We start from the raw sequence: 12,437 nt of genomic DNA, 5'->3' as shown, positions 1-12,437 counted from the left end.
TTCGAGTGAAATGAGATACATCCTCAACTTTGGGAAAAGGTAACTTGGTATTGTTTATCTCATTTCCTACTCACCTCTACTCGAGTCTTGTGATGGATAGGCAAGGGATTTCATCTTCGGTCTACAACAACAATGACGAGTTCGATGCCATGAATAACTCTACCGACGCCAAGATACAAGCTCAAATGGATGAGATCAAAGCCATCATCAAGTCCTACAAGCGATCTTCCTCATCTTTGAGAAGACGCTCAAGTACACATGCTTCCAAGCTACCATCTTCGGCAAGGTCACATCGGCATCGACACCATCACCACCACGAACGTGAAGGTCAAGAGCTTAACACCAACAACCGCTCAACTACTTCACCATCTCCCTTGGCATCTTCGCCAAGCGACTTCAAGGCATCTTCGCCTTCGGATATACGGCATCTTCGCCCAGAAGCACCTCAAGAGAAGCTCCCCAAGCTCAAGTCCGTGACTTCCACGAGCTACTATGACCTCGACATCGACCACGTGATTCCTTTCTATGGGACTCAAGAACCCGAGAAGTATCTCGAGTGGGAGGGTTTGATGGATGACTACCTCAAGCTACATCAAGTTCCTCCCGAAGATCAAGTGAAGTGCGCCACAAGGAACTTCCTCGACTACGCGTCCACATGGTGGCTTCACACACCTTCGAAGACCTACGACATGATTTGGCCCAAGACGAAGAGAGCTTTGCGGCGAGAGTTCGTCCCTCCAACCTACACGGAACAACTTCTACGCCAATTGGAGAACACCATCCAAGGATCCAAGTCCATCGACGAGTACTTCAAGGAGATGAAGAAAGCCTTGCGACGAGCCGGCGTGGACGACCCCATTTTGATGAAGTTCCACTTCATGATGGGATTGCACAACGACATCTCCAAGACGACCTTCCTCGAGAACTACAAGTCCCGCGACGGCAACTACATTGGTGCTCTCAAGGCGGAACAAGAACTCATGAAGGCCAAAGCTCCTCCACCCCAAGCTCACTTCGTGTTGACCAAGCTCCATGAGAACGAGCATGAGGCTAGTACCACCATGATGTCCAAGCCCGACGAGCTCCAAGACGATGCTCCCAAGTTCGACTTCACCGCCATCCCTCTCTTGTGGAATAGATGATGTCGAGTCTTCCATGACTCTTTTTCAAGATGGTGCGCTGACGAGTACGACTACGGAGACCCTCAAGGACCAAGCTTTGGAGGCGAGCGACAAGGTGGCGAGCAAGGATGATGCATCCATCTTAGGAGGCAAGAGTGATGATGTGCCATCTTCGGCCGTCATCCACGGCGACAACAATGAGATGGTTGAGCATGGGATTTTCCCTCTGACCACGGCGACATATGATGACTTGAGTGACTTGTGCCACCATATTGAGAGTGAGAGTGACTTCACCACTAGCCCCATAAATGATGTGTTTCCACAATTCCCATGTGAGGAGAGCCACAACCCCCACCACTTGAGTGAGATGAGTGAATCCACCATATGTGAGTTTGAGCGCACCTATTTTGAGGGAGTGAGTGAACCACAACATAGAGAGAGTGTGATAGTTGATAGGGCATGTGAGGCCATTTGCATTACTAACAACTTGACCCCTACCTCTATTGTGTCTTCTCATTTGGTGCTATGTCCCCTATATGATGACGCGCTGATTCGCGATGACTACATCCTCCCTTTGGACAAGACGATGGCCATGGTGGAATATGATGCACCCCCCACATGGTTCTATAAAGATGAAGATGACCACCATTTGGTCTTTCCCACCTCACCTACACCACTTGAGTGGAATGAAAACGGTAACATAGGTGACGGTGATGCTCTAGTCCCACTAGTGGACATTCTTGACATTGATTGCTTGCATGATGTTGATCAACCTATTACCGTGCTTCATGCTAGTGATTTACCCATTTATGATGAGTATGATGATTGCCATGTGGAGTATATTAGTTGTGATGCCATGTTACATAGGATTTCTTGTGATCATTCTTTAGGTCACATCATGTTTGACAATCCGCTTGACTTGTCATATGCTATGCATGAGATCCATCATATGCCATATTTGCAATCTCATCATAGTGACTATGCATATATTATTAAAATAAACCCAATTTGCACATATGGCATAGATGACAAGCCCATGGTTATTGGCATTTCTTTTTCTTGTGATGATATTGATATGCTCCCTTTGCATCATTTATCTCATATGCCATGCCATGACCACCTAGCTTCGAATATGCATTGTTTTGGATGGTGTCCATTTTCTCCATATGATGTTTCTGATATTGCTCATGAGGAGACCCCCATAGTTTCCTCATACATTTTAGGAGATTTTGATTCATCCCATTCATTGCATGATCCCAATACTTGTGTGCACAATATGCTCCCCGTGAATAAACATGCTATTGATGTGCCATATACTTGTATGCTAAATTCGCATCCCCATCGTGTCATACACAATAACTATTCTTTCATGATGGATGACATGTTCTTATACCATGCATCAAATTTCTTTGAGCGATGCTTATCTTGTGTTAACTCTCATCTTCACCTACACATCAAGATGGATGATGTGTACATTTACCATGCGCACAATTTCTTTGGTTTGTGTCTCTTTTGTGTAGGTACCCATGAATACTTGTCAACCTCGCCATCCCACGAGTTGACAAAACAAGCTTTAGAGAGAAATGATGACTTGGAATCCCATGGAGTGTCTTTCCCACCGCTCTCTTCGTGCAAATACTTTGCGCATTTCTTCTATATGGCCCTCACTTTGCATGATATGCTTATTCCTATGCCTTTGCCATGCATTTGTGACCCATGCTTTGCATTACACACATGATGATTGATTCTCATACTTGTATGTGTATTTGCAAGCTTGGTGGAGATATCACTTGTTATTGCCATGTTTGCTTTGTGCCCCATGCCTATGATGATACTATGATCTTGCTTTGTGTTCGTGCTTGCGATATGTCATGTGCATTGTCTATGCCTATTATTTGCTCTCATGACATGATTGCCATGATTTACATTAGTATGTTGCATCTTCGCACTACTAGCTTGCACGACTTCATTACTATGATTTCTTGCCTTGTTGCATCATCGATGATTCATACTTGGTCATTTCATGCAGTTGATGACAACCATTACCATGCTTTGCACATGATTGGTATTGCTTGTCGTCATATATCTCCATATGTTGCCTCTCTCATGCTAGATGATTTTCCATGTATTGAGCGCAACCATGATTTTAGTCTTGCTAATGAGATTGCCCCATAGCTTTCTCACATATGTTTGGAGATTTTGACATATTCCTTGTGAAGCATGCTTGTCTTGCCTCTTTGCACCATATAACTAGTGCCATGAATATAGCCATTATTGCATCATATTATTCATGCACTTGTGCTACTAATGGTTATGTGCAAGAGCAGAGAACCATCACGATGGATGATGTGCTTATCTACCATGCACATACGATTTTTGTTTTGTTGTGTGCATGTGTAGGATACTTGGACTTCGTCTCGACTTGCACTTCACGTGAGTTGACCGTTCGAGCTCTTGAGAGCGAACCACCTTCTACCACCACGATTCTACATCGCACTTTGATAGAGGCGAGGGGCCCGATCTTTCGATGAGATGGTGGCTATCGTTTTGGTGGAAGTCGACTTTGACGATTTAACTACGAACGTGCGAGGATGTCGCGCCTTAGCAATCGCTAAACCAACTCCAAGAGGTTATTGACCACGCCGGAGCACGATCAACCTGACCACGAGGGTCTATTTCCTGCAAACAACGAAGAACAAGCAAGAAATTGAAATTGCAATCTGGATATCGCGAATAAAAGAGGAAAGCTTTACTAATGAAGGTGAAGTTCTATGACGTCTTGGTCTGGTCGTTGGACACAAACGAAGTACGCGAAGTTGCAGCTATGGCGAACTTTTAGTCTAAACAAAACCCGAAGTCTAAATGATGCCCTAAGGGCTGTATATATGGAGGAAGAGGGGGGGGGAATTTCGTGGCCCTTGGTGGAGGGGTCCGAAACAAACCCTAACTCTTGTTTCCCCACACATACGGACTCTAAAAACAGCATATACTTAAGTATTTCGAAAATACATGGGCCTGGCCCAATAATAAGGTGACACAGCACCTAGAATAGCCTTTGGACGAAATTTATGAAGTGGCATCTTGTATATTTCGTCCAAGGCTTCATGCACTCCTTATTGTGGCTTTAAAGTCCTGAAACCATCACTTGTAACTCCGTTCTGGATCCCCTTGCGCATGCCATCATCTCCATGCTTGGTCTTGCTCCAGTGTTCATCCCTCTTATCCATGCCAGGCCCTTCATTTGTAAGCAAAACAAATGTATCCAATTTAGGCAGCATCATATTCTCATGAACATTAGAATCATTACCAAGAAACGAAAGTACTTGGTAATTTAACCGGCGTGCGTGAGCTCTAGTAATTGGTCCAGTATGTATAGCAGCAGGGGCTGTGGGTGTAACAATGGTATTGATGTCCTCATCACCCTCCCCTTCTTGAAATGAAGTCGTCCTCAACGAAAGCTCATCTTCATCACCCAAATAAGGCTTCAAATCTGCAATGTTAAAAGTGGGACTAACCCCAAAATCTGCAGGCAGCTCAAGTTTATATGCATTATCATTTATTTTCTCTAACACCTTAAAAGGATCATCAGCACGTGGCATTAGCTTTGATTTGCGCAAATTAGGAAATCTATCCTTACGCAAATGTTACCAAACAAGATCTCCAGGTGCAAACACAACATGTTTTCTACCCTTATCTCGAGCAAGTTTATATTTAGCATTCATATGCTCAATGTTTTCCTTAGTTAACTCATGCATTTTTAAAATCAATTCAGCACGTTCTTTAGCATCAAAATTAACCTTCTCCGAAGATGGAAGAGGCAACAAATCAATAGGTGCACGAGGTAGGAAACCATACACAATTTCAAAAGGGCACATCTTAGTAGTAGAATGCAATGAACGATTATAAGAAAATTGAATATGAGGCAAGCATTCTTCCCACATTTTCTTATTATTCTTCAAAACAGCCCTAAGCATAGTAGACAATATTCTATTGACTACTTCAGTTTGTCCATCAGTTTGGGGGTGACAAGTAGTACTAAAAAGCAGTTTAGTCCCCAATTTAGCCCATAAACATCTCCAAAAGTGACTAAGAAATTTAATATCACGATCTGAAACAACAGTATTTGGCACACCATGCAAGCGAATAATTTCACGAAAGAACAAATTAGCAACATTAACAACATCATCGCTTTTATGACATGGTATAAAGTGTGCCATTTTCGAGAATCTATCCACGACCACAAATATGACATCCCTCCCCTTCTTTGTTCGAGGTAAACCTAAAACAAAGCCCGTAGATATATCCTCCCAAGGAACACTAGGTACAGGCAAGGCATATATAAATCATCAGGATTGAGTCGTGACTTAGCTATTTGACATGTAGTGCAGCGAGCAACAAAACGCTCAACTTCCCGTCTCATCTTTGTCCAAAAGAAATGGGTAGCACGTATATCCTCCATCTTCTTGACGCCAAAGTGTCCCATTAATCCTCCTCCATGCTGCAACAACAAAAGATGAACGGAGCTAGCTGGAATGCATAGCTTGTTAGCACGAAACACAAATCCATCATTAAGGACGAACTTGTTCCAAGTTCTCCCTTCCTTACCATTCTGCAATACATCTTTAAATTCAGCATCATGCATATATTGATCTTTGATGGTCTCCAAACCAAATATTCTAGTGTCAAGTTGTGAACGCATAGTATAACGACAAGACAAAGCATTAGCAATAACATTTTCTTTACCCTTCTTGTGTTTAATGACATAAGGGAAAGTTGTAACACCCACGATGCGGCTATATCTCCCACGTGTCGGAGCATGACTTAGAGGCATAACCGCATTGTAGGCATGTCGCAAGAGGGGTAATCTTTACACATCCCATGTACTTAATAAGAAAGGGATAAAGAGTTGGCTTACAATCACCACTTCACACAATACATAAGTATAGCATTACAACATTCAGAATACAATCACGGTCCGACTATGGAACCAAAATAAAAGAAGACCACCCCTAATGCTAGATCCCCGATCGCCGCGACTGGGCTCCACTACTGATCAACTAGAAACGAAACAACACAACGAACATGATCTTCATCAAGCTCCCACTTGAGCTCGGCTGCGTCATCTGCACTGGTAACAGCGGCACCTGCAACTGGTTTTGGAAGTAATCTATGAGTCACGGGGACTCAACAATCTCACACCCTCGCGATCAAGACTATTTAAGCTTATGGGTAGGAAAGGGTTAGTGAGGTGGAGCTGCAGCAAGCACTAGCATATATGGTGGCTAACTTAGGCAAATAAGAGCGAGAAGAGAAGCAAAGAAACGGTCGTGAACTAGAAGTGATCAATAAGTGATCCTGAAACTACTTACGTTCAAGCATAACACAAGAACCGTGTTCACTTCCCGGACTCCGCTGGAAAGAGACCATCACGGCTACACACGCGGTTGATGCATTTTAATTAAGTTAAGTTTCAAGTTCTCTATAGCCGAACATTAACAAATTCCCATCTTCCCATAACCGCGGGCATGGCTTTCGAAAGTTCAAACCCTGCAGGGGTGTCCCAACTTAGCCCATCACAAGCTCTCATGGTCAACAAAGGATATTCCTTCTCCCAGGAAGACCCGATCAGACTCGGAATCCTGGTTACAAGACATTTCGACAATGGTAAAACAAGACCAGCAAAGCCGCCCGAATGTGCCGAAAAATCCCGATAGAAGCTGCACATATCTCGTTCTCAGGGCACACCGGATGAGCAATCCATACAACTAAAACCAACCCTCAAGTTTCCCTGAGGTGGCGCTGCAAGGGGCTCTAGTTTGGACCAACACTCAGAGGATCACTGGCCCGGGGGGGTTAAAATAAAGATGACCCTCGAGAGAGTGACTCCCAAGGGAAAAGTAGGTGGTGGTGAGGCAAATGGTAAAACCAAGGTTGGGCCTTGCTGGAGGAGTTTTATTCAAAGCAAACTGTCAAGCGGTAACATAGCCAAACAACGGTTTGCTAGGACAAGGTGGGTTAGAGGCTTGACATGGCAATGTGGGAGGCATGATATAGCAAGAGGTAGGTATTGTGGCATAGCAAAAGAGCGAACAACTAGCAAGCAAATATAGAAGTGATTTCGAGGGTATGGTCATCTTGCCTGAGATCTCGCAAGGAAGAAGAACGAGTCCATGAAGAATACAAATGGACGTAGTCGAACGGATCCTCACAAACGCGACGTTATCGGAACCAACCTGAAGAAGCAACACCGGAAAGAAGCAAACCACATAGTAAACAACCACCACATGAACATGGCATGATGCACAATCAAGTATGATGCATGTCCGGTTTAGTGAAGCATGGCAAGGCAAAGTGCAAAAAACAACACTACAAATTAAGTGGGGCTCAATATGCAATAGAGTTGGATATTGAAGAAAACACCACATGACTTATTTAGTTCTCTCTCGTTTATGTACCCAACAAGATTAAATGTTGATTAACATGGCAAGGGGGTGAAACAAAGTAAAACTACGTATCTAGGTAAGGTTAAATGAGGCCAGAACAACGAACAACAAGTCCGAAAACTCCTCATGTGCATATTTTAAGGCTTGGTACTGTTCTGCCCTAAACACAATTTTAGAGTTGTTAAACATGCAAAGTAATGGCACCATGTTAAACTAGGCATTTTCTACCCCATTTACATATAAAGTTTGTTAGGTTTGGAGCTACAGTTATTAAGTTATGAATTAAAGCATTTTAACATGGCATAGGAGCAAATTTAACCAAACAGCATTTTAAACATTTCAAACATGCATGAAAGTTGGATATTGTGAAACTAGATGAAATTCTAGTCAAGTTACATATATAATATATTTAGATCTGATGCACGGTTGGTGAGTTATGATATGCATGCTGTTTAGGGACCAAACTATAAAACTGCAGCTCACTGGAAACAAGGCAAATTCGCAGGGTAGAAAAAAAGGTATTGGGCTGAAACAGGGGATGGTTGGGCTCTCACCAAGGGGCAAGGCCCAGTTCGTGCAGTCGGCTGGCTGAGGGGATGCGGGCAGGCCCTGGCGCGTCCTTGGACTAGCAGGCCCGATGAGGAGGTGGCGGCCCAGGTACGGGTCAACGTGAACAACCGGGTGCGTCGACCTCTGTTCGATGGAAGCAAAGCAACAATGGCGGCTGGCGGCGAACTCGGCATGACGGCGGCGACTGGGTCGACGGGAACCTGCCAGACGACAGGGATGGATGGATCCGAGGACAGAGGTTCCAGATCCGGTGACAGAAGTGATCGGCGGCGCTCGGGGATGCGGGATCCGGCGAGGTGGGACACGTCCATGACGGCTCTGCAGGGGGAAGGAGAGAGAGAAGTGAGGTCGGAAAGGAGGAGAGGGCGACGGGGAGGCAAGGCAGCAGTGCTCATCTGACCGGAGTTGATCGCTGGCAGCAACTCCGGTGAGTCGGCGGGAAGGAGCGGAACGGCGAGGTCGGGGTCGAGGGGCTCCTCCCCTCGATCCAGATCGAGAGCGAGGGAGCGGGGAGCGCAGGCCAGCGACCGAGCGGCTCGGCCGTGCGGGCCTGGGCGGGCCTCGCGGTGGAGGGTGCGGGGCTGGGACACGTGGAGGCTTGGGAGAGGTGGAGGCCGGTGGCTTCGGCGGCGGCAGCCGGTGGAGAAGCGCCAAGTGGCGGAGGGGGCTTCGACCGGCACAAAAATGGAGGTGGTCGGCGGCGCTGATGATTAGGGGCGCGGAATTGGAGGTAGAGGGGAAGGAATGACCAGATTTGGAAGGAGGGGTTTCCTTATATAGGCAGGGTTAGGGTTTGAGGGGTTAGGAGGGGTTTTCGGAGCCACCGATCGCGATCCGACGGCTCCGGACGCGAGGAGGGGTAGGTTGGAGCTTGTGGGTTGTGCAGACGGCCTCGGACTAAGACGAGAGAAGAGTGAGGGAGACCCGGTGTCTGTTTTCGGAGACCAAAAACGTCCGACGTTAGACCGGCTATATTGCCGCTATAGTTATCCGCTGGGGCACCAAACGGACTCCAAACGCGATGAAATTTGACAGGCGGTCTACTGACAAGAAAACAACACCGCACGCCAACTTTCATCCCATTCCGAGAACATTTTCTGGCCACTTATAAAATAATATTTCAAACATGCCGCGGGCGCGTGCAAGTGTGTCTGGGCTCAGAACGGACAACGGAAGGAACTGGGAGACCGGGACATATGCATGTTTTGAAAACATGATGATGCAATGCACATGATGACATGATAAGATGCAACATGCAAGCAAATGACAAGACAACAACAACGAATAACTGGAAGACACCTGGCGCATCGGTCTCGGGGCGTTACAAAAGTCTCAATGAATTCAACCATTTAACATGTCTACCGTTCGGTTTTGCTTGACTTTTAATGTGTTTCAAAGATTCATGATCAGAATGTATCACAAATTCCTTGGGCCATAAATAATGTTGCCATGTTTCTAAGGTCTGAACAAGAGCATATAATTCTTTATCATAACTAGAATAGTTCAGACTAGGCCCACTCAATTTTTCAGAAAAGTATGCAACAGGTTTGCCATCTTGTAATAACACACCTCCTAATCCAATTCCACTAGCATCACATTTAAGCTCAAAAGTCTTATTAAAATCAGGAAGTTGGAGTAAAGGAGCATGTGTCAACTTACCTTTCAATACCGTGAAGGCTTCTTCCTGTGCGGTACCCAAAACAAAAGGCACATCCTTCTCTGTAAGCTCGTTGAGAGGTGCAGCAATGGTGCTGAAATCTCTCACAAAACGACTAGAAACCAGCGAGGCCAAGGAAACTCCTCACTTGTGTGACCGTTTTGCGCTGCGGCCAACTCTCAATAGCTTCAATCTTGGCTTTATCAACTTCAATTCCCTGTGAAGTAACAACATAGCCAAGAAAAGATACTCGGTCGGTGCAAAAGGTGCACTTTCCAAGGTTACCAAACAAACGTGCATCACGTAGAGCAGTAAAAACAGCACGTGAATGTTCCAAATGTTCCTCCAAATATTTACTATAAATTAGTATATCATCAAAATAGACTACCACAAATCGTCCAATGAAAGCACGTAAAACTTCGCTCATTAACCTCATGAAAGTACTAGGTGCATTAGTTAACCCAAAAGGCATGACTAACCACTCATATAATCCAAGCTTAGTTTTAAATGCTGTTTTCCATTCATCTCCCAATTTCATACGAATTTGATGGTATCTACTACGCAAATCAACTTTGGAGAATAATGTAGAGCCACTCAATTCATCAAGCATGTCGTCTAGCCTAGGAATAGGATGACGATAACGAATAGTAATATTATTGATGCCTCTACAATTTACACAAATACGTGACGTACCATCCTTTTTAGGTACTAAAATGATAGGAACAACACAAGGACTAAGGGATTCGCGTATGTAACCTTTGCCGAGCAGCTCCTGTACTTGACGCATAATCTCCTTCGTCTCCTCTGGATTGGTGCGGTATGGTGCACGGTTAGGTAATGATGCACCGGGAATTAAGTCAATTTGATGCTCAATCCCTCGAATAGGTGGTAATCCCGGTGGCACATCTTGTGGAAAGACGTCAGCGAACTCCTGCAAAATGTTAGTGACAGCAGGAGGCAAAGAGGAAGGCACGTCCGTGAATGAAAATAATGCCTCTTTGCACACAAAAGCATAGCAAACAGATTTGCTAAAATCTAGATCTTATCAGATTTGGTGGCAAGTAAACATGCACTTTTCAATTTAATTTCAGAAGAAACACTAGATGGTTTATTATTAGGCTTCATTTGTTGCTCAAATTCTTTTTCCACAATCTGATTTTCACTCTTATTTTTCTCCTGTTTTGCTTTATTAGCTCTATTAATATCATCTTTCAAAATGGAATCAGGAGTCATAGGAAGCAAAGCAATATTTTTATCCTTATGAACAAGAGTATGCTAATTGTTTCTACCATGGTGTACAGAATTTTTATCAAATTGCCATGGTCTACCAAGTAATAAGGAACATGCTTACGTAGGTACCACATCACAATCCACATAATCAGCATATGTAGAGATACTAAAATGCACACAAACAGTACGTGTTACCTTAACCTTGCCATTGTTGTTGAACCATTGGATGTAGTAAGGATGTGGATGTGGTGTTGTGGTGAGAGATAGCTTCTCCACCATCTCCATGCTAGCCAAGTTATTGTAGCTCCCTCCATCTATGATGACGCGAACAGAACATTCCTTCACAACTCCCTTTGTATGGAACAAATTATGCCTCTGGTTTTGCTCAGCTTGTGTAACCTGCACACTCAAAACACGTTGAGCAACTAAACATTCATACCTGTCAGCATCTTCAGGAGCCATGTATTGCGTCTCATGATCAGAATCATCTCCACCGTGTTCTTCACGTGTAATAAGAGCCAAAGTCTCCTCATCATAGTCACTAATGGACTCATACCCACCATCCTCAGTAGAAATCATCACACGCTGACATTTGCATTCTCTTGCAAAATGTCCTCTTCCCTTACAACGACGACAAATAATATCACTTGTGTGCCCTATTGATGCCATGGAAGAAGAAGAGCTCTGCGCAGGCCCGGCAGGTGTGGTCTTGGCAGATAGTGGTGGTTGTGCCTGCTTTCTTGTATCACGGCTGGAGCTGGCACCTGATGGAGATGCTGCTGCAGTGGAAGCAGAGGATGCACATGGTGTCCATGATGAAGATCCACCTGCAGAAAATTTAGTTCGTGCCAATGCATGTCGATCCTGCACTTCGCGTTCAGCTTTACAAGAAAGATGGAATACACGAGTGATATTAGTATACTCCTTATACTCTAGAATGGTCTGAATCTCTCTATTTAATCCACCCATAAAACGTGCAAGCATAGCTTCATTCTCCTCAACAATACCACATCTAATCATGCTAGTTTGTAATTCTTGATAATATTCTTCTACAGAATTTTTTCCTTGTCTTAAACGCTGCAATTTTTGAAGTAATTCACGTTGATAATGTGGTGGAACCCAACGAGTACCCATAGCAGTTTTCAAAGCAGCCCAAGTAGCTGGAATAGGATATAATCTACAATGCTCAGACCACCAAACACATGAAAAACTAGTGAAAGCACAAACAGCAGCAGGAACACGTCTCTCCTCGGGATATTGTAAACATGTAAATCGTTGTTCAGTTTCTATCTCCCAAGTAAGATATATATCAGGAACATATCTACCCTCAAATGGTCAAATATTCAATTTCAGTTTAGGGAGATGGTCATGATCTCGTACCTGAGGGGGAGCCCTACTATTGCCATTATTTGCATG

The sequence above is a fragment of the Triticum urartu genome, chromosome 7 (assembly GCF_003073215.2).
Source record: "Triticum urartu cultivar G1812 chromosome 7, Tu2.1, whole genome shotgun sequence".
Taxonomy (NCBI): domain Eukaryota; kingdom Viridiplantae; phylum Streptophyta; class Magnoliopsida; order Poales; family Poaceae; genus Triticum; species Triticum urartu.
The sequence above is the reverse complement of the archived record's forward strand: the minus strand, read 5'-3'. Positions refer to the sequence as shown.